Source organism: Sapajus apella, unplaced genomic scaffold, assembly GCF_009761245.1.
Source record: "Sapajus apella isolate SASKATOON/1434 unplaced genomic scaffold, GSC_monkey_1.0 scaffold34, whole genome shotgun sequence".
NCBI lineage: Eukaryota > Metazoa > Chordata > Mammalia > Primates > Cebidae > Sapajus > Sapajus apella.
The window spans coordinates 1,090,401-1,112,079 of NW_022436974.1; the positions used below are offsets into that span (position 1 = coordinate 1,090,401).

Below are 21,679 nucleotides of genomic sequence, written 5' to 3' on the forward strand. Positions count from 1 at the left end.
CTTGCTGGCTGTTGCCCTAGTAAAGTCTATAGTGTAGTGGTGGAGAGAGACATTTTACCCGATTTGTGTACACATGGCTAGTTGAACATGTGGTAAGTGATTCGTTTATGTAATGTTTGGACAATTAGAGAATTGACCCCTCTATCAGAAGCTGGGGATAATGGGGAAAGTTTTTCAAACTTAGACATCACAATAATAGACTACAGAGGAAACTGGACAGAAATGAAATACTTTTATGAATAAAGTGTTTCTTTCAATAGTTGAGTATGCTTGGTGTCACAGGCTAATAATGAAAACTGATTTGGTAGCATGATTCTCCTTGGTATAGCATCAGAAAGAGAGATACTGAACATCCAGTTTTTCATTAGCAACTTCTATCATTTATTCTATATTTAGAGCTCTGTAATGCTTTCTCCATCTTTTGTAGTGCACAGATTATCCAGTAATCTCTTCCACTGTAGTCTATTTGAATAATATTTGGGTTCTGAGAAGATATTTTGCCAATAATCTTATTTAATTTCATTTACTCTCCAGTAGGGTCCACCCTATAGCAGCTTTCACATTACCCTAAAAATAAATATGTAGTAATTCACTAGACTTTATTTCAAAACTCTATATCCAGTTTCTTCTCAACCTGTGGTCTCTCAGTTTAATAGTTAGCACGGATAATGATAGGCTGGTTTTTAGCACAATTTTACATTATGACTCATTGAAGTAAGCTTCTACTATACTGAAAAAGAAGTGGTTAAAAAGATAGCATTTGGTGTCATCTGTTCATATTTGTTATTTATGGATCCCAAATTATTAATATGCTTTCAGAACCTGTGCCTTAATACCACAGCCAGAGCCAGAGGAGAAGCAGTGGTATTAGCTATGCGTGCTAGTGCTAATAACTGCTCCTGTTCTAGACATTGAGACATTGTACTTTAACTACTCAAGTAACACAACAATCCATCTTCTCTAAAAAATGAAAACGTTACCAACAAGGCTTACGTTCTCTTTGATCAATTCCTCTAATCTGTTTCTTTGCCTACCATTTTTCTATACCTCTACCTCAGCTCTCCATGTGTGTGTGGAATATGTTCTCTGGGGTGTGTTAATATATAAGTGGTGTCTCATATCATAACTTATGCATCATTCTTCACGTTATTTTATATAAAAATGACTTGAAGCTCTATTGTTCATATATGTAGTTCTAACTTTTTTTTTATTCACAGCATAATACTTCATAAGGAAATCCTTATATTTAGGCATTATTAATTAACACTATTACTTGAGTAAACCCTTTTTGTACTTTTCTCTTTTGGTACATGCCTTGCTCCTCTTTCCAGAATATATTGAAGTATTTTGATACAGTTCTAAATGAACTAGGTGACTCGCTTTCTACCTGCTGCTAAGATGATTTGATTCACTAATTTATTCACTTCAGATCCATGTATTGATACTACATTTAAAAAGCTGCTTATGCTGGGACTATCAAGATGAAAATGTATACAGTCTCTGTCTTTGACATGTACAAAACCAAGAAGAAGAAAACAAAACACCAAAAACCCGTAGTACAACTAGTGAACATGAGAATACCTTGATACAAGTTATGCCAGAGCCATGACTGACACACTATAGTATTCAGTTAGACACACGGAGAAGGGCGGCAGTCTATCCTACTAACATATCTTGATGTTGTGCAAGAGACTTATTCATTTAATAGTCACTTAACTAGCCTTGACTATGACCCAGGCACTGTTTTAACTGCTTCACTGAATTAGCTCAATTAGTCCTTGTAAGTGTCCTATGAGGTGGAGGTTCTATTAGTTTATTTTACAGATGGGTATAAAGAGAGGTTTCTACTATTCAGGAGGTCTGACTCTAACTTCTGTATCTTAACTACTATTTCTATCCTGTTTCCCCAGACTGTTTTGTATTTGAGCAAAATTAATTACTTTATACTTTTTCAGATAAATACATGGTCTCTTACAGGAGACTGATTTTCAAATTGTGCTCCTTACTCAGTCACTTTCCTTCTGCTCAGAGCAGCTGTTTTTCTTTATTTGGTTTACATTTCCTCTTAAGATTTTTATCGGGACAAAGGATTCTCAGCCAACCTTTTTTTAAAAAACCACTCCTTTATAACAGAAAACTCTTAGATCTCAATCAGGTGTTTATTCAAGTGTTTGAGTGACTCCTAAGAAGTTTTTTGGCTCTATTTGCTGGTACCTTTTTGGCATTTGTGCAAAGATGGAATGGCCATTTGTGATCAAGATTTAAAGTTCAACTGCTCACTATTCTAAGAGAATATCCACATTATAATTTGAATATCACATCTGTTTTTTTTTGCCAGCAAAAAACAAAGTAACTCCAGGGAATTATTTATCAGTAATTGATTTAAAGGATTGATTGAAATAATTTATATTTAAGACAGACACTAAAAAAATAGGCACACTAATTAATTACACAAGGGATTCCCAATCCCTACAAAGTGGATTGGTACCACAGCCAGTACATGGACTGGTACTGGGGTCCATGGCTGGTTAGGAAGTAGGGCACACAGCAGAAGGTGAGTGGTGGGCAAGAAAGCACTACAGACTGAACTCCACCTCCTCTCAGATCAGTAGCAGCCTGAGATTCTCATAAGAGTGAGAACCTTATTGTGAATTGTGCATGTGAGGGATCCAGGCTGTGCTCTCCTTATGAGAATCTAATGCCTGATAATCTGTGATAGAACAGTTTCATCCAGAAACCGTCCCAAACCATCCACGGAAAAATTGTTTTCCACAGAACTCATCCCTGGTACCAAAAAGGTTAGTATACCCTTACAATGAAAAGCGTGAGTTAGCGGTCTTTAATACATATGTGAAAAAGTCTCTATAAAGTTTTTGATTTTATGAAAAAGCAAGGAACAATATGACTCTGGGTGAAAAAATGTACCTATTTGATATTATGATGTACAGAGAGATATCTGAAAGAAAATACCTATTTGATATTATATTTGAAATTATTTGATATTATGATGTATAGAGAGATATCTGAAAGAAAATAACCAAGTGCTTACTGTCAGGATAATGAGAGACTTCCAATTTCTGATAACATACTAAAAATACACACAAAAAGTTTACCGGACGTGGTGGTGCACACCTGTAGTCCCAGCTACTCAGGAGACTGAGGCTGGAGAATCACTTGAACCTGGGAGGTGGAGGTTGCAGTGAGCCAAGATTGTGCCACTGCACTCCAGCCAGGGCGACAGAGCAAGAAAAAGCATGTCGGCTGGGGGTGGTGGCTCATGCCTGTAATCCCAGCACTTTGGAAGGCTAAGGCGGGTGGATCACTTGAGGTCAGGAGTTCAAGACCAGTCTGCCTACCAAGAGATAGTGAAACCCAGTCTCTTCTAAAAATACAAAAATTAGCTGGGTGTGCTGGTGGGCACCTGTAATCCCAGCTACTAGGAAGGCTGAGGAAAGAGAATCACTTGAACCCCGGAGGTGGAGTTTGCAGTGAGCTGAGATTCAACCACCGCACTCCAGTCTGGGTGATAGAGCTAGACTCCACCTCAAAAAAAAAAAAAAAAAAAAAAGCAAAAAAAAGAAAGAAAGAAAGTATGTCATCAGAAATTGGAAGTCTCTCATTATCCCGACAGTAAGCACTTGGTTATTTTATTCCAAGTTTGCTATCAGGCACTACCAGTCCTAGGGATTTGTGGATTATTACCTGCAAAAGGGAATTTCTCACAGGCATCCACTCTCCTTGAGCCTTTGCTTCCTACTCAGTTGCTAGGCCCTTTTATTTCCTACAATTCCCTGATTTCTATAAAATAGTACATAGAGAGGTTCAGTTCTTCACACTTTCATCCCCCCCCCCCAATCCAAAGTGGCCTCTGGATGGACCTTTGCACAAACACTTACTCACTGAAGTGCTTGGCTTAACAAAAAATAAACCACTGTGGTCTCCACTCTTAATTACACAAAAGCTGCCACAAACTTTGAATTACAAGAATTTTAAAAGTTTAATATTTTTTATCTAATGCTTAGACAGGATTCAGATTTTCCCCTTCCATACCAGCGTTAGCTCTCCTTATCCTATACTTCTACAATTCTCAGCTCACGCCTCTCATAGACATTACCAGACTGCATTTCAATAATGTATTTAAGTCCCTTTCTCCATAAGTAATGAATCTGGCTCCTTCATTTCTCAGTCTAAATACTGAACACAAATTCAGGCACAAAAAGGCATTATTTTGGGTATGAATGAATGAACAGATGATTGAATGAAATGACAAACTAAAATATCTCAATTCTCAAAAGTTATTTTGTACACAAAAAATATAATTTCAATATCCTGCTGAGGATATTATGTAGAATATAATACAAACAATTTGAAATTAAACTACATCTCAGAAACTGTGTTATCCATTTCCTAGCTGTTCTCTCTGACATCAAGCTATCTAATCTCTGTTCAAATACATTCTGCATTCTGCATGGATAATCCTCCCTAAATACTACTTTCAACATCACTCCTTTACTGAGTAAAATAATCAGGTACTTCTGATTCTGAAGGCCATTTCCCCCACCGCCACAATTTTTTGTGTCACTTTCATCACCCTTCTCAATTGCTAAATCTAATGGGCAGTTGTCAGTCCCATGTTACTTGACTTTTTGGTTGCATTTGACAATTGATCACTCCACCTTCCTGGAAATACTTTATTCATTTGTTTTTCAGGACATGGCCTTCTCTTGATTTTCCTCACTGGCTCCTATTCAAACTGCTCTTCTCCTTTAGTTTTTCACATGAGAGGTTCCAGTGCTCAGTTACTGGACCCGTTCCCTTCTCTTCATATACTTACTTCCTTGGTTATTAATCCATTCTCAAAACTGTTGGTAAATCATCCATCATCCAATCACTTCCAAATTTCTATCGCCATCCCAGACCTTTCCCCTGAACTCCAGATTTGTATGCCTAATGGCCTACATAATATCTTCATACTATGAGTACTGAATACCTCAAACCAACATATCCCAAAGCTTAGCTCCTCATCTAGTTTGAATTTTGTCTGGTAAGCCAGTGTTCTTTTGGTCTTCGAGCTATCTGCCTCAGAATCACCTGGGTACTAGTTTGAAATGATTTCTGCACCTTGCCCCAGGTAAGCCAAATCAAAATATCTAGGAAAGGGACCCAGAAATTGCATTACAGCTAGCTGTTTGGCTGTTTCTTAAAGTTTTGCTTGACTCGGAGGGGAGCCAGACACAAAGCTGCAAGAGACATGGTCAGCTTTGTTTTTGAGAAAGTTAACTCTAGAAGCAATGGGGAACATAGGCAGAAGGTCATGCCAGGGAGATCAGACCTAAGATTATTTAAAATACTCTTTGATCAAGATCCTGTGGCCTTCAATCTTTTGCTGAGAAAACACTACTTTTTATTCCCTAAAGTAGTGAAGCTGAAATGTAGAAGGAAGGTAGGCTGTGTCCCCTACAAAGAATGTTCCCTTCTCTAGGAAGAATTCTAAAAAATATGAGAGGCTAGGGAGGGAGGTTGGAGATTTCCACCTTTTGTGTCCTTACTATATACTAGGCAGTATAGTAGGCACATTGTATGTATTTGCTTTAGGCATACCTCAGAGATATCGCAGGTTCTGTTCCAGATCACTGCAATAAAGCAAATATTGCAATAAAGCAAGTCACACAAATTTTTTGGTTTTCCATTGCTGAAAAAAGTTATATTTAAACTATACTGCAGTCTATTAAGTATACAATAGCATTATGTCTAAATAAACAATGTACATACCCTGATTAAAAATACTTTATTGCTAAAATTGCTCTAATGATCATATGAGCCTTAAGCAGGTTGCAATCTTTTTGCTGGTAGAGGGTCTTGCCTTGATGTGAATGGTCATTGACTTATCAAGGTAGTGATTGCTGGAGGTTGGGGTGACTGTGGCAATTTCTTTAAATGAGACAACAGTGAAGTTTCCCACATGGGAAACTTCATGTGGGAAGTCTCTTTCACAAAAGAGACTGTTCCTTTCTGTTCCATGGACTGTTCCATGAAACAGAAAGTTCCATGGACTGTTCCTTTCACAAAAGATTTCTCTGTAGTATGCAAGGATGTGTTTTACCCACCGTAGAACTTCTTTGAAAACTGGAGTCAGTTTTCTCAAACCTGCTGTTGCTTTATCAACTAAGTTTATATTATATCCTAAATCCTAAATCTTTTGTTGTCATTTTGACAATGTTCACAGCATCTTCACCAGGAGCACATTCAATCTCAAGAAACCACTTACTTTGCTCATCCATGAGAAATCCCTCATGCATTCAAATTTTATCATGAGATTTTAGCAATTCAGTCACATCTTTGGTCTCCACTTCTAGTTCTAGTTCTTTTGCCATTTCTACCACATATGCAGTTACTTCCTCCTTGAAGTCTTGAATCCCTCCAAGTCATCTATAAGGGTTTGAATGAACTCCTACCAAACCGCTGTTAATGTTGATACTTTGACTTTGTCGCATGAACCACAAATGCTCTTAATGACATTAAAATGATGAACGCTTTCAGAAAGTTTTCAATGAACTTTGCCCAGATTCATCAGAGGAATCACAATCTATGGCAGCTATAGCTTAATGAAATGAGTTTCTTAAATTATAAGGCTTGAAAGTCAGAATTACTCAGTGATCCATGGGCTGAGGAATGGATGTTGTGTTAGCAGGCATGAATACATTAACCTTCTTGTGCATTTCCATCAGAGCTCATGGGAATTTTTTTTTTTTTTTCTAAGCAGCGGGTCTCAACAGTGGGCTTAAAGTAGTTATATACCATGCTGTAAGTAGCTGTGCTGTCACTCAGGCTTTGTTGTTCCACTTCTAGAACACAGGCAGAGTAGACTTAGCATAATTGTTAAAGGCTTTAAGAATTTCAGAATGAAAAATGAGCATTGGCTTCAACTTCAAGTGACCAGCTTCATTAGCCCCTAACAAGAGAATCAGCCTGTCCTTTGAAGCTTTGAGGCTGGGCTTTGACTTCTTCTATCTAGCTCTGGAAGTTCTAAATGGCGTGTTTTTCCAAGAGAAGTCTGTTTTGTCTACACTGGAAATCTGTAGTTTAATGCAGCTACCATCATCCATGATCTTAGCTAGATCTTCTGGATGACTTGCTGCTTCGCCTTGCCCTTTTATGTTATGGGAATGGCTTCTTCGCTTAAACCTCATAAACCAGCTTCTGCTACTTTCAGACTTTGCTTTTACAGCTTTCATCCCTCTCTAACCCTTCACAGAATTGAAGAGCGTGATGGCCTTGCTTTTGGTTAAGTTTGGCTTAAGGGAATGTTGTGGCTAGCTTGATCCTCTATCCAGACCGCTAAACGTTTCTCCATATCAGCAATAAAGTTTTTTTTGTTTTGTGTTTTGCTTTCTTATCATTCGCATGTTCCCTAAAGTAGAACTTTTTAACTTCCTTCAAGAATTTTTCCTTTGCATTTACAACTTGGCTAACTGGTACAAGAGGCCTGGCTTTTGTCCTACCTCGGCTTTCGACATTCCTCCCTCATGAAGCTTAATCGTTCTAGCTTTTAATTTAAGGTGAGAGATGTGCAACTCTTTCTCTCATTTGAACACTTAGAGGCCATTGTGGGGTTGTTAATTGGCCTGATTTCAATATTGTTGTACTCTGGGAATAGGGAATCCTGAAGAAAGAGACCAGGACAGAATGGCCAATTGGTAGAGCAGTCCAAACACACACATTTATCAGTTAAGTTTATTGTCTTATATGGGCAAGGTTTGTGGCACCCAAAAACAGTTATGGTAATAGCTTCAAAGATCTCTAATCATAGATCACCAAAACAGATATAATAATGAAACAGTCCGAAATGTTTTGAGAATGACCAAAATGTGACAGAGACAGGAAGTGAACATATGCTATTGGAAAAATGATGCCCATAGTCTTGCTGGTTGCAGGGCTGCCACAAACCCTGAATTTGTAAGACAACATTTGTGAAGTACAATTACGCAGATCACAATAAGATAAGATATGCTTGTATCTCCTTTAATTTTCATTCAGAGTTGTTTGAGAAGTTACTACCATCTCATTTTTTCAGATATAAGAATTAAAACAAGGAAGGAAGTTAACTTTTCTAAAGACACCCAGCCAGATAATAATGGAGCTGGTAACTAAACCCAGTTCTGCCAGGCTTCAAAAATTAAACTGCTTTCACTAAAGCACACCACTGGTCACTGTGTTTGAAGTACAAGATGGTACTAGCAATTGATTGAGAGGTTTTTTTTTTTTTTATTATTATATGCTTTTTGAGATGGAGTCTCGCTCTGTGGCCTAGGCTGGAATGCAGTGGTGGCCATCTCAGCTCACTGCAACCTCCACCTCCCAGGTTCAAGCACTTTTCTGCCTCAGCCTCCCGAGTAGCTGGGATTACAGGCGCCCACCACCACAGCCAGCTAATTTTTGTATTTTTAGAAGAGACAGGGTTTCACCATCTGGGCCAGGCTGATCTTGAACTCCTGATCTCATGATCCACCCACCTCAGCCTCCCAAAGTGCTGGGATTACAGCCACCGTGCCCTGCTAATTGAGAGATTTATTGAAAATACTTGAAAATCTTATTGTAGTCAAGTCTTTTAGAAATATTTTTTACTTTTAACATGTAGTATTATTTTGAGACAGGCTGTAGTACAGTGGCATGGTCATGGTTGACTGCAGCCTTGCATTTCTGGACTTAAGCAATCCTCCCACCTCAACCTCCAGATATTTTTTTAATAGACAGGACCTTGCTTTGTTGCAGGCTGGTCTGGAACTCCTAGTCTCAAGTAGTCCTCCCAACTCAGCTTTCCAAAGTGCTAGGATTACAGGCATGAACCACCACTATGCCTAAGCTCAAATCTTTTTTTTCTTTTTTTTTTTTTTTTTTTTTGAGACGGAGTCTCACTCTGTCACCCAGGCTAGAATGTAGCGGCACAATCTCAGCTCTCTGCAATCTCTGACTCCAGGATTCAAGCAATTCTCCTGCCTCAGCCTCTCAAGTAGCTGGGATTACAGGCGCCTGCCACCCCGCCCAACTAATTTTTGTATTTTTAGTAGAGACGGAAATTTACTATGTTGGCTAGGCTGTTCTTGAACTCCTGACCTCAAGTGATTTGCCTACCTTGGCTTCTCAAAGTGCTGGGATTACAGGCGTGAGCCATTGCGCCTGGCTAGGCTCAAATCTTATATGTTTGGGTGCCTCAACTTAAATAACATTTAGGAAAATGTTAATTAATTATCCATATGGTTCTACCTTTTTTTTTTTTTTTACAAAGTCAGTTTCAAGTGAGACTGGGGAGATTCTGGAAAATTATAACAGAATCTTAAGTCACTTGATATGCCTGAACAGAGTTTGAAGAAACAATGAAGTTGAACATTGATAAATTTAGGATTTCTATAATCAGGAAGAAAAAAATAAACTGCATAGATATGAGGGGAGGAATTGACCACTTGGATGTAGGTAACAATCTTGCATCAGAGTAGCATAATGACTCAAACAACTTTGTTGACAAATAGTTTTGTAATTTTTAAATTTTTTTTATGTAGCTGTCTTAAACTCCTTTCTCAATGGTATATGAGGTCAAATGATTGTGGGTCTTTTAAAAATTTTACATGTAATATGTAGTTATTTACATTCTCTAAATGCTTACTTGTTAGCTAACTATATTATTATGGATGTCAGATATAACTAGATGTTTCATACAAATTGATGTTTTATGAGTTAGAAGACATGTGAATAATTAGGGCATTTGGAAGAGATCCAGAGGGATTGTTTTATTTAGAAAAAGAGGAGTAGAGCAGCTCCAGGAAAGACAGATGAAGCTGATTCACGGTCAGAAAGAATTCAATTTAAGAGAATTGAAGGGAAGAAAAAAGAACAAATAATTTAGAATGATGACATGAAAGACTTAATTTATATTAAAAAAAAAAATAGGACTCTATAAATCACTTGGCTCCTCCTTCAGAAAATATCCAGAACCTGACCTCTTATCACCACCTCCACTGACCACTTTGGTTCAAATCACTCTTATTCTTCTTTGGACATATGGCAGTGGTCTTCCGGTAGTCTTATCTCTATCCTTGCCCTCCTAGAGTCTAGAGGTTGAGAGTCTGCCCTCAAGCTAGAAGCCAATTTACTACTGTTAAAATATAAGTCAGATCATGTTATCTCTCTGCTCCAATGTCTCCAGTGGCACTGTAAATCAAAGTTCTTACAGTGGCCTTCAAGGCTCTACAGGATCTGAGTTCTGCTGCGCTCTGATTATACTGTCTACTACTTTTTTCCCTGGGCTAGCCAACTCTAGCCTTACTCAGCATCCTCAATCTTCATCATCTCTTAGCATCTTAGCAATTTCTTCTTTCCTCTCTAATTCCTTTCCCTAACACTCCCCACTCCTCTCACCCATTCCAGCTTCCATGAATATCCTGAAACCTACCAAACCTTGGTGACTGCCAGTGTCTCGCTTAACACATTCCCCCCCAACCCAAAGTGTTGTCAGGTTGTCTCATTTAACATCAGTAACATTTATCATCAGTAACTGGCAGATTCAATCTTAGGACAAGTATACCTAAAATGTATTTGCTAGAAAATGAAAGAAAAACTTGGATAATATGCTTTGAATTATTACAGAAACAACAGTATCTATGAAACAAGACTGGGTGTCATAAAGAAACAACCAGATTAGTAAAAGCATAACTGGATGAGACAAGAAAACACCGAAGTATGATCCAAAATGCAATAACAGGGTTAAAATCCACATTGGCAGTCATAAAGAACAGGGAATAACACCAGCTATGTAGAGTTTACATTTAAGGAGTTACTTCAGAATGAAGGGAAGATGGTAAACTGGTGAAAATTACATGCTATGATTTATTGTTTTTATTATGTACCAGTCATTGTGCTAACATTTCATCTAATTTACCTCATTTAATCCATGTAACAGCCTTGTAAAATATGTATCTGTATAAGTGGGAAAACTAAGAATTTGATTAAATAATTTTTATCATGGTGCAGAGAGTGATAGAACTGAATTTGAATGAAAGTCTGTTTGACTCTAAAGCATATGGCTTCATCACTATGCTGTTGTTCAACAGATAGGATGAATAGAGAGCGCATACACAACCCATAAATATCCAGTGATCATGAAGAAGAAACTAAAAAACAAGGCAAGAAAAAGTATTAGTTGATTATAGAAAATGGCTCTTTCTTATGTATCGTTTTTATGAGATCATTTTTATATTGTGTCATCAGCCCCTAGAACATGTTGGTGCATGGTAGTTATTCAAGAAATACTTGTTTATTGAACTGTCATAATTACTACCTATTAAGCATTTATTCTTTGTCTGTCATGGTGCTATGGATTTTGTATACATTATTTTACCCACAAAGCGGCTTTTATACTGTTATTGTATAGATGAAGATAATGTAGCGCCAAGAAGTTAAATGATCCATTCCAGGTTATATAGCTAACAATAGGTGGTAGAACACAGATAAAGAAGTAAGTTTAGCAGTTAAATGAAAATTTCACTTTTTAGATCAAAAGGACTCACTGCATCCCAGGTAAATATAATTTTAAAAAGCTAAAACTTTGCATATATTTGTAATTTTAAAAATTTTTCATAAAAAGAAAAACACCCTATATGCATTTAAGTAGGATTAATAAAACTGGTTAACTACTAAGACATAAAAATTAGGTGGATATTAGATTTCCTCTTTAAGAACTAAATGCTGGGATTGGAAAAAATTCCATCAGGTTGAGTTGCAATTCTTGGATGAAGACAACATGTACTCTTACATATGTAAGAGGTTAGAAATATGCCCAGTCTCTACTGAAGTACTTGTTTGATGGTTGTACTAACTTGGGATTCCTCTAGAGTCCGGTAGTTCAGGGTGAAGTTTAGTAATGTGCTAGGATAAAAGACAGGAGGTGCTATTCTCTGCCCTGCTGCCCACCAGTGTGCTGTCACCCTCCCCAGGATCACCTTCAAGGTCTCAGATGCTCACATCTCATGTTCAGTGCCCAGTGGTCTGTTCTTTAGCCAGCATATTCTGTATCATCTTAGATTCTAGTCCAAAGACTATTTAGATCTGCTCTATTCTGGGGAATTTCCATGCACTTTACTATTTCTTCTAGGACAGGGGTCTCCAACCTAGAGCAAGCATACGATTTGTGGGTCATACCATACTGACTTTCACTATTTCATTCCTTAAACTATTGAACATATATTATCATTTCTTCTGCCATTCTACTCACCTGCTGCTCACCTCCTGCTATGAATAAGGCCACACAGTGGGAGATGAGCAGCAGGTGAGCAAGCATTACTGCCGGAGCTGCACCTACTGTCAGACTAGTGGTGGCATTAGATTCTCATAGGAGTGCAAACCCTGTTGTAAACTGTGCATGCTAAGGATCTAAGTTGTGCTCCTTATGAGAGTCTAACTAATGCCTGATCATGTGAAGTGAAACAGTTTCATCCTGAAATCACTACTTCCCCCAATCCCCTCGCCACCTCCAGTCTGTGGAAAATTTGTCTTTCATGAAACCTGTCCCTAAAAAGCCTGGGGACTGCTATTCTAGGGAAAATGAAATATTTATTTATCTACTTTGTTATAAGATTACATGAAAGAAACCAGTTAAATACTTAGTATATTGGTCTCTAATATGCTCAATATGATTTTGTTTCCTTCCTTCTCTCCCTCCCCTCACGCCCTTTTCCTTCACTTTTATCAAAAATCCTTGGATCCTCATGAAGATATTTTAAAACTTACTGGTTTGTTACTGTTCAGCTGTCTTTCACACTCTGCTAGATAGTCACTCTTTATTTCATTTTACATGACCGTCCCCTGACTTACTAATGTGCAAAACTGGTCTGAACCTTTGTTTCATTCTGCATACATCTTCAGAGTATGTTGGATTCCAGAAAACATACAAAAAACTTTAAGGAATATACAGTGAATATCTATAATCAGTGATTTGAAGGTGAGTTGCAGACATCATGACATTTCACCACTTAAAACCAAAATTCACGTCCTAAGGACAAGAACGTCTTCCATTATAACCAGATTATTGTCACACTCAAAATTTTAACATTGGTAAAACAATTCTTCTAATTTTCAGCCAATATTAAAATTTCTTTGGTTGTTCCCGGAATGTTTTGTAGTCTATTTTTTTTTTTCATTCAGGATCCAGTTGGGAATTGTGTATTTTACTTGGTTAACAACTGTATTTAGTTTTCTTAGATCTCCCACCTTTTTATGTCTTTCAGGACATTGGCATTTTTTAGGAGTCCAAGTCAGCTGTTTTGTAGAAAGTTTCATCATCTGGATTTGTCTAATTTTTCCCCCACGTGATTATATGCCAGTTAAACATTTTGACAAGAACCCTACACAGGCCAGTAGTTCTCAGACACTGATCATGACCCCCTTACATGCTTAAAAAGTGCTGCAAGCCCAAAGAGCTTTTGTGTATGTTAATTATATCTCTCAGTATTTACTGTGTTAGAAATTAAAACTCATGTTTTAAAATTTTTTATTAACTTGTTAAAAAGCAAACCCATTAGATACTAATTTTTCAAACCAAAAAATTTAATGATGATAATGACACTGTTTTACATTTTTAAAAGTCATTTTAATGTCTATCTAAATAGAAGATAGCTGGGTTCTCATATCTGCATCTACAGTCAATCTGTTACAGTATGTTGCTTTCGTTGAAGCATAGGAAGAAAATGTGGCCTCACACAGATATGTAGTTGGAAAATGGAGGAGTATTTTACTTGTCTATTCGGACTTGACAAGTGGTGGCCATTTCATTAGAAATTGCAAAAGGATGATTTTCTATTTCTATTATCCCTTTTATCAGCTATAAATATTTTTAATAGTTCTCTCTCTTCCAAAAGGCAGTTTGATAATCTTAAAATACAATTAATAATGGAAAGCCTAATAGATACTTATTACCTTTAATTAATTATTTTACCTTTAATTTTCAATTTTCAAAGTTGTGAGTTTTTGCCCTAGTAATCTCTAGTGGCTTCCAGTGAGTTCCTTTTGTTTCTTTTTCTCATTCTTTCACTTCTTACATATCATAATATACTCAAGGATATTTTTTAAATATGTGTTCAATGTGTTTTAATCACTTGAACTAGTTCTTTTTGATGTTCAAATGGTCTTATATTAGTTTAACTTAATCAGTGGTCAATGAGACACAATTTTGTTAGCCCTCAGTAAAAGCACATTATCTGTCACAGCAAAACATCCCAGGCTCAACTTGCACATTTCCTGCCCTAGTCCTGGATCAGTCATTTCCCCAAGGAGCTCTGGTTCTTTTTAGATGAAAATTATATTAGATGTGAAAATCTGAATCGCTGCTGGAGTTGTTTTTCCTTCTGGGCATTTTCAGTGAACAGACCTAGAAAATAACTCTTTTTGAAAAAGTGAGGAAATTATCAGTTTATACCATGATTTCTCAACCTCACACTATTGACCTATTGGGCCATCTAATTGTTGTGGGGGGTGTCCTGTGCATTATGGGATGTTTGGCAGCATTTTTGGCTTCTCTGCAATAATACCTACCCTCTAGTTGTATAAACCAAAATTATCTCCAGGTATTGTGAAATGTCCTGGTGGGGGAAGGGAACAAAACTGCCTCTAGCTGAGAGTTACTGGTTTACATTTATATTTCTAGCAAAATCAAAATAATTACTAATTGTTTTATCTATATGTAGTGTGTGTGTGTGTGTGTGTGTGTGTGTGTGTGTGTATTCCAAATACTAGTATCAGCATTATTACCTCTAACAACAAAACCTGCTCTGTAGGCTAGTTCTTCCATGTCCTGCATAAAATCTTGGGCCATTCCTATAGATTTTAATCAGGAAAACAATCTCATTTCACTAATCGTATTAGTCTATTCTCATGTTGCCATGAAGAAATACCTAAGACTGGGTAATTTATAAAAGAAAGAGGTTTAATTGACTCACAGTTCCATATGGCTGGGAAGGCCTCAGGAAACTTACAATCATGGCAGAAAGGGACACAAACAAACATGTCCTTCTTTACAGGGCTGCAGGAGAGAGAATGAGTACCAGCAGGGGAAATGCTAGACTCATAAACCTATCAGATCTCACGAGAATTCACTCACTATCAGAGAACAGCAATGGGGAGAAACCAGCCCCATCATTCAATTACCTCCTACTAAGTTCCTCCCACAACACGTGGGGATTATGGGGTTACAATTCAAGATGAGATTTGGGTGGGGACACAAAGCCAAACTGTATCACTAATCAAAATGCCCAGGGAAACATTATAGCTAAATTTACAAATCCTCTTCTAAATTTAGATTTCTTCTTTGCCCCAATTCAGTACTCACTGCTTTGGGCTTGAAGCCTACTAGGAAGAACAAATAAGATCTGCTTCTTCTCTGTTTACCCTGCCCACACTGATCCATTGACAGCTGATTTTTACCTTTCCAGGGCCAAGGTGTGGGAAGAGAGGTTAGACAGAGAGCACAGTTTTACACAAGAAGTAGGAATTTGACTGTCACTGGGATTATCCGTGTTTGGTGGGCGATTACAGGCTGCTCCTCCCCTAGCGGGATACTTTGGTGAGATTCATGGAGATATTTTACTGAGAGGCTGTAACTGTAATCCTGTAATCCTATAATGCAGGAGACACCTGTCCTCTCTGGACACGGCTGTGACCCTCTGCTTCTGGACTTCCACGGACTGACCCTACACAGACTCTGTTGGATCACAATACCCTCTAAGTTGCCCTTGTAGCTGGAGGCATTTTTTAAAATAAAGAAACTTTATTGATAAATATTTTCAGAAAAGCACTCAAATTAAAGATGTAGAGCTTATGGATTATCAGTAGGTAAATGAAACCATGTTATTTTCACCCAGAACAAAAAATTTAAAGAGCATTAGATTCCCAGAAGCTCCATTTTGCCTCTTCCAATCATTCCCCAAAGTAACCACCATCCCAATTTCTAACATCACAGATTGGTTTGAACTATGTTAAAACTTTATGGTTGAGCTATGTATGAACTAATACTAATGGAATCATATAGTATTTTTCTGTGTCTGCTTATTTTACACAACATTATACTTATGTAGTTCATCTACATTTTGCATGGAGCTAGACATTCATTCTCATTGCTGTATAAGAATGCATTGAATTAATAAAACCATTTGCTTATACATTATGCTAAAGGTGATCATTTGGGTTGTTTTCAGGTTGTGGCTATTATGAATACTGCTGCTATGAATATTCTTGTACAAATCTTTTATGTTTTGCTTTTGTACACACCTGTCCCTACAAATAAGTTTTTCATTTGCCCCTCAAAGGACCCTGGCAATTTCACTGGTCTTATATCAGTCCTTGTTCCTTTGTCCAGGTTCCTGTACCATGTGACAGTGAAAATTCACCTCCCATTAAAGGCCAATATTTTATTTTGTTTTTAGTCATAATTTTTGTCCTTACCCTGAGTTTTGGACAGGTTTCTGGCTTTCTGGCATTTTCTGTATAGTGTTTTCTAGCTCCATTTTCATCACTAAGGCAGCCTTTTAAGATTCTACATTTTTATGCATATAGTTAAGTTCCTGCCACTCTCTTTCATTGGGACTGAGGCAACATATCCCATCCCTTCATGGGGGGCTTCAAACCCCAGTTCTTATCTTTTAGGCATTTCTTATATCTGTATCTGAAATCTTTTTGGATCCCTGAAGAGTCCACTCAAGTTTGTTCCTCTGGCTTTATTTTTTCTTTTCTAGCTTTTAGAGATTTACCCACCCTTTTTTCCAGACTGTAATTAAGCAACATGCTTCTATTATATTTTATCCAGTATTTTTGTGTTTGTGGCAGAAGGATTTCCCTCATATGGACCAGCTCATGTTGCCTCAAGTCCATGATTTGTAGGTCATACCATACTGACTTTCACTATTTTATTCTTTAAACTATTGAATATATATTATAATCATTTCTCCTGCCATATTATCCCCTTCTTTTCAAAAAGTCATGAAAAATTGTGACCTTTCTCAGACCCAAGAGAAATATGTTCACTTGTGCTCATATTGAGAATCAATACAAACAATATAGATTTCTTATTTTACAGTTAAGTCCCTTGTTTACAATAATTTATATCCTTTAAAATGGAATTTTGTCATTTATCTAAAATTTTTGCAAGTCACTAGGCAAATAAAATGATCTACTCACATTTTCATAGTGCTTTTATTTTCACAGAATATGGTTTTTTAATAAGAGTAACACTTGGGAATTATTCTTAAAAATAAGCTTATTAGATTTCACATTTAATTATGGCCCATTACTATAAAAAGGTAAGAAATTGCTGAATAAAAGCATTCTTAAACAAAATGTTAAAAGGGGCTAAAAATTCTGAAGCAAGTCACTATACTATATATGACAATAAGTGAACTACTATGTCTTATTTTGTTGAGTATAACTATATTTACACATACAAGTGAAACAATAGGTATAATTGTGTATACACTTATCTAACAAATATTTATCAAACTGTATTTGACACAAAATTAATTAGTTCCCACTCTCACAGATCCTAGTAGCTATAGGCACACAGTACACAACAGGAACACATTAAATGTGCGGTTGGTACACAGAAGAAATGTCTACAGCCTTTCTGGGAGCAGTTAGGTAAGACCAGATGAGGGGAGCAGGTAAGCCAAGGCTTGAAAGATGGGTGAGATTTTCTTCTGTTGATAAATTGAAAGGAAGGGAGGAAAGTCATAGAGGCATGAGAGTTTGGGGGTAATCCAAGGATGTTAGTACTCTGGAGCATAAAGAACATGGGAAAGAGCATGTGATTAGAAAGAAAAGATGTAAGAGTTAGTACTCACCCCCTGCTTTTCCCACCCTAAAACAGATCAGTTTTGCAAGGAGAAAGAGGAAGTGTAGTACTCTATTAAGGACTTCAGACCGTAGCTCCCCAGGTTTCAAAGGGGCAGATGATGCATACATTAATGGAGAGAGTTAGATAGCGGCTCCTACTGAAGTGAACTCTCCTATTTATCATCATGCCATGTAACCTGTTTGTGGTGGCTTACAGCTTGTAAGTGTTTTAAGACATATGTCATATAGTTATAAGACATTTATAAGCTCATAAATGTCTTGTGACTCCTGGTGGTGACAATGTAGGTAAAGAGCAAACATGGCAGCAAATGGAATGCTCCGAATGGTTCAATACAGTGACTTGTTTTACACTTGTCTAATAGTGACAATGTTATATTGGACTGAGGAGAAGCAATAATACACAATTGAGCCATCAGCCCAAGATTTATGACAAGTGAGCAAGTGGATCTAGACATGGATCTGTTTCTCAAAACCAGAATATAGACTGGGGACTGTTGTCTGAAGAAAAATGGTAGCAACTGATGTTATGTGAGATTTTCATCTTTTTCTAGATTTCCAGGAAAATGTTGTGACAGGGATAATGCATTTGTGCCTGACCTTTCTTCACCTGCATATACAGCCAGGTACCTGATGGAGTGACACATAGTGTGAGTGGCTCTCTCTGTATTCATTGCATTCTTGGTGGCTCTGAGTCCTGGGCATGCATTATGGTTCAGAGGCAATGCGTGGGCCCCATGCCAAATTATCTCAGTCAGCTCTAGTTGGAACTGGCTGGCTGCAACATTTCTTTAGCCAAAAAATTGCTTGAGAAGATTAACCTGTATACCCGCTATGTTTTGTTTGCATGATAATGCATCTACTTGGCAGTTTTGATGTCTCATAACTTAGTGTTAAAGATGATGAAAAGTTAGAGTGGATTGAGCTTCCAGATTTCTTTAAACTGTTCCAGTCTGTCACATGCAGTCAACAATGATATGAGTTGTGCCAACCCCTCAAGGTCGTGACTTCATGCCAATGCCCTTAATAGTCAAAAATTTTCCTTCCCACTCAAACTTTAAATATCAGACTTCAAAGTCCTTTTTTTCTTCCGCACTTATAAGAATCGCATTGTTTGGTAACTATAATTTCCTTATTTATACTTATGTTTAAATTTATTTGGTACTTATCATCAGTCTCTTCATACCAGACTTCCTACCTCATACATTCTCTGCTATAATTCATCTATTGTTGACTGGATTACATCTTCAGGAAGAGTATACTGGGCCTTATTTCCCAATTTTATGCATGTTTGAGAATATCTTTAAGTTGCCTTTAAAACTGAATAACTTGACTAGAGACTTCTTGGACCACATCTAGAAAAGATCTAACTATATTTGAGATTTAAGAGTGTGATAGTCATAATTATAGTAAACATTTTTGAAGTTCTTGCTATGTGCCAGACTATTCTAAGCTCTTACATGAGCTTGCGTATTCTTTAGATCCAATCCAAGGTACTAATGTTATCTTCATTTTCATTGCCAAATGTCATCCAGCTACTAAGTGATGAGATTGACATTCACATTTAAACAGTGCTCCAGAGACCATATGCTTAACTTTCTATACTACCTCTCAAGATAATAAAATGTTTAACTGTGTGACCTTGAGCATGCTATTTAACTTCTAGATGCTCCAGTTAACTCTCTGTAAAATAAGAATAATAATACCTCCCAAGGTTGCTTTGATGTTTAAATGAGTTGATACATGTCAGTAGCTTATAACAATGCCTGGCACATAGTACCTGCTTAATAATTGTCTGTTGTTCTTTTATTATTTTTCTTTTGTGGATAGTAATTCGCAGATCTGAGCTTTGAACAAGCAGTCTGGCCTCTCTAACTGTGCTCTTCAGTACTACAATGTAGCATGAGCAATTAAGATGGCATTTTAATTTAGTGAGGGAAAAGGTGGATTATGCAGTAAATAGTGTTGGGATATAGTAGATACTCAGTACTTGTTGAATGAATGAGAGTTTTATAAAAGTATAAATATATTCACTTAAATATTAACAAATAGATATTAAGTAACATTTAGATTTGTATAGACAGTTTGGAAATATTTTAGTCTGTTCTACTACAGCAACAAAAATTCCTTAGACTGGGTAATTTATGAAAACAGGAATATTTTCTGACAGTTCTAAAGGCTTAGAGGCCAAGAACAAGGAGGCACAGATTTGATGTCTGGTAAAGTCTTGCTCTCTTCTTGCAAGACGGTGCCTCTTGCTACATCCTCACATGTCAGAAAAGCCAAAAAGGACCAAATTCGCTCCCTCAAGCCATTTTAGAAGGGGTTTGATTCCATCCCTGAAGGCAAAGGCCCCACCTCTTAATATTGTTGCATTGGGGATTAAGTTTCAATATGAATTTTGAAGAGAACACAAACATTCAAACCATAGCAAGAAGGAAGCAAAAGTTAGAATAGATGCATTGTTATCAAATTGTAGGTTATTTTCTGTTTTGAATTTCCTTGTTTTCTTACAGAATTTCTCTAATAATACAATTCATGATATCATTTGAACAGATAACCACTAAATCGTATTTCATATATGTTGAGTTTGAGGTACCTAGAGAAATGACTGGAAGGTCAGAGCTCATATTGAGATTTGGGGACTGTCAAAAGATAATGAGACTACCCATAAAGTGTGTGCAGTGGCACACAACTATAAAGAATAAGCAAAGGAAGAGGAGTTGGCAAAGGGAACTTACTGGAAAGACAGGTGAAGAGTCAGAAAAGAGAGCCCTCAAAATATGAAACAGTGGGACAGGTGGGAAAAGAAATAACGTGAAGCAAATGATTCAGAAGATCAGGAAAGAATTCACAGCATTTAGGAATGAAAAAAAATATTTGATGCTGTTAAGCCATTTTATTTTATTTTATTGTACTTTAAGTTCTGGGGTACATGTGCAGAATGTGCAGGTTTTTACATAGGTATACATGTGCTATGGTGGTTTGCTGCATCCATCATCCCTTCATCTACATTAGGTATTTCTCCTAATGCTATCCCTCCCCTATCCCCCAACTCCCTGTTATCCCTCCCCTAGCCCCCCATCCCCTGACAGGCCCTAGTGTGTGATGTTCCCCTCCCTGTATCCATGTGTTCTCATTGTTCAACACTCACTTATGAGTGAGAACATGCAGTGTTTGGTTTTCTGTTCTGTGCTAGTTTGCTGAGAATGGTGGTTTCCGGCTTTATCTATGTCCCTGCAAAGGACATGAACTCATCCTTTTTTATGGCTGTATAGTATTCATGGTGTATATATATATGCCACATACAAATCAGTACATGTGCCTGATTTTTCAATGATCACCATTCTAACTGGTGCGAGATGGTATCTCCATGTGGTTTTGATTTGTATTTCCCTCATGACCAGTGAAGATCTTTTTTTCACATGTTTCTCAATTGCATAGATGTCTTCTTTTGAGAAGTGTCTATTCATATCCTTTGCCCACCTTTTGAAAGGGTTGTCAAGTTTAGAGAGGCATGCATCTTTAAGAAAATAATATTTGTGCTTTTCCAGAAATGACCGAGGTCAGGAACCTTCTTTTTATCAGCTGTCACAGAGATAAGCCTTTTGGCATTTTTGCCCTTTGCCATTTAGGCTAATCGTTTCCCCTGCTTAAGTACATGTTTTAGGTACCTCTGAATTCCTTTACTACAAACTTTGGCCAGAAGACTCTGATTTTAATCTTAACTAATGTAAAATACTATAGGAGTACTCCATGATCCTTTAAAATTATTTGTCACACTTCAGAAGTA

The 21,679-nt window shown here is 37.2% G+C and overlaps 1 protein-coding gene across 1 annotated transcript in view; it reads left to right on the top strand.

Annotated features, from left to right (window-relative positions):
* PGR (progesterone receptor) overlaps positions 1–21,679 on the top strand; it is an 84,510-nt gene that overhangs the window by 8,811 nt on the left and 54,020 nt on the right. The gene's annotated exons all lie outside the window — the stretch shown is intronic.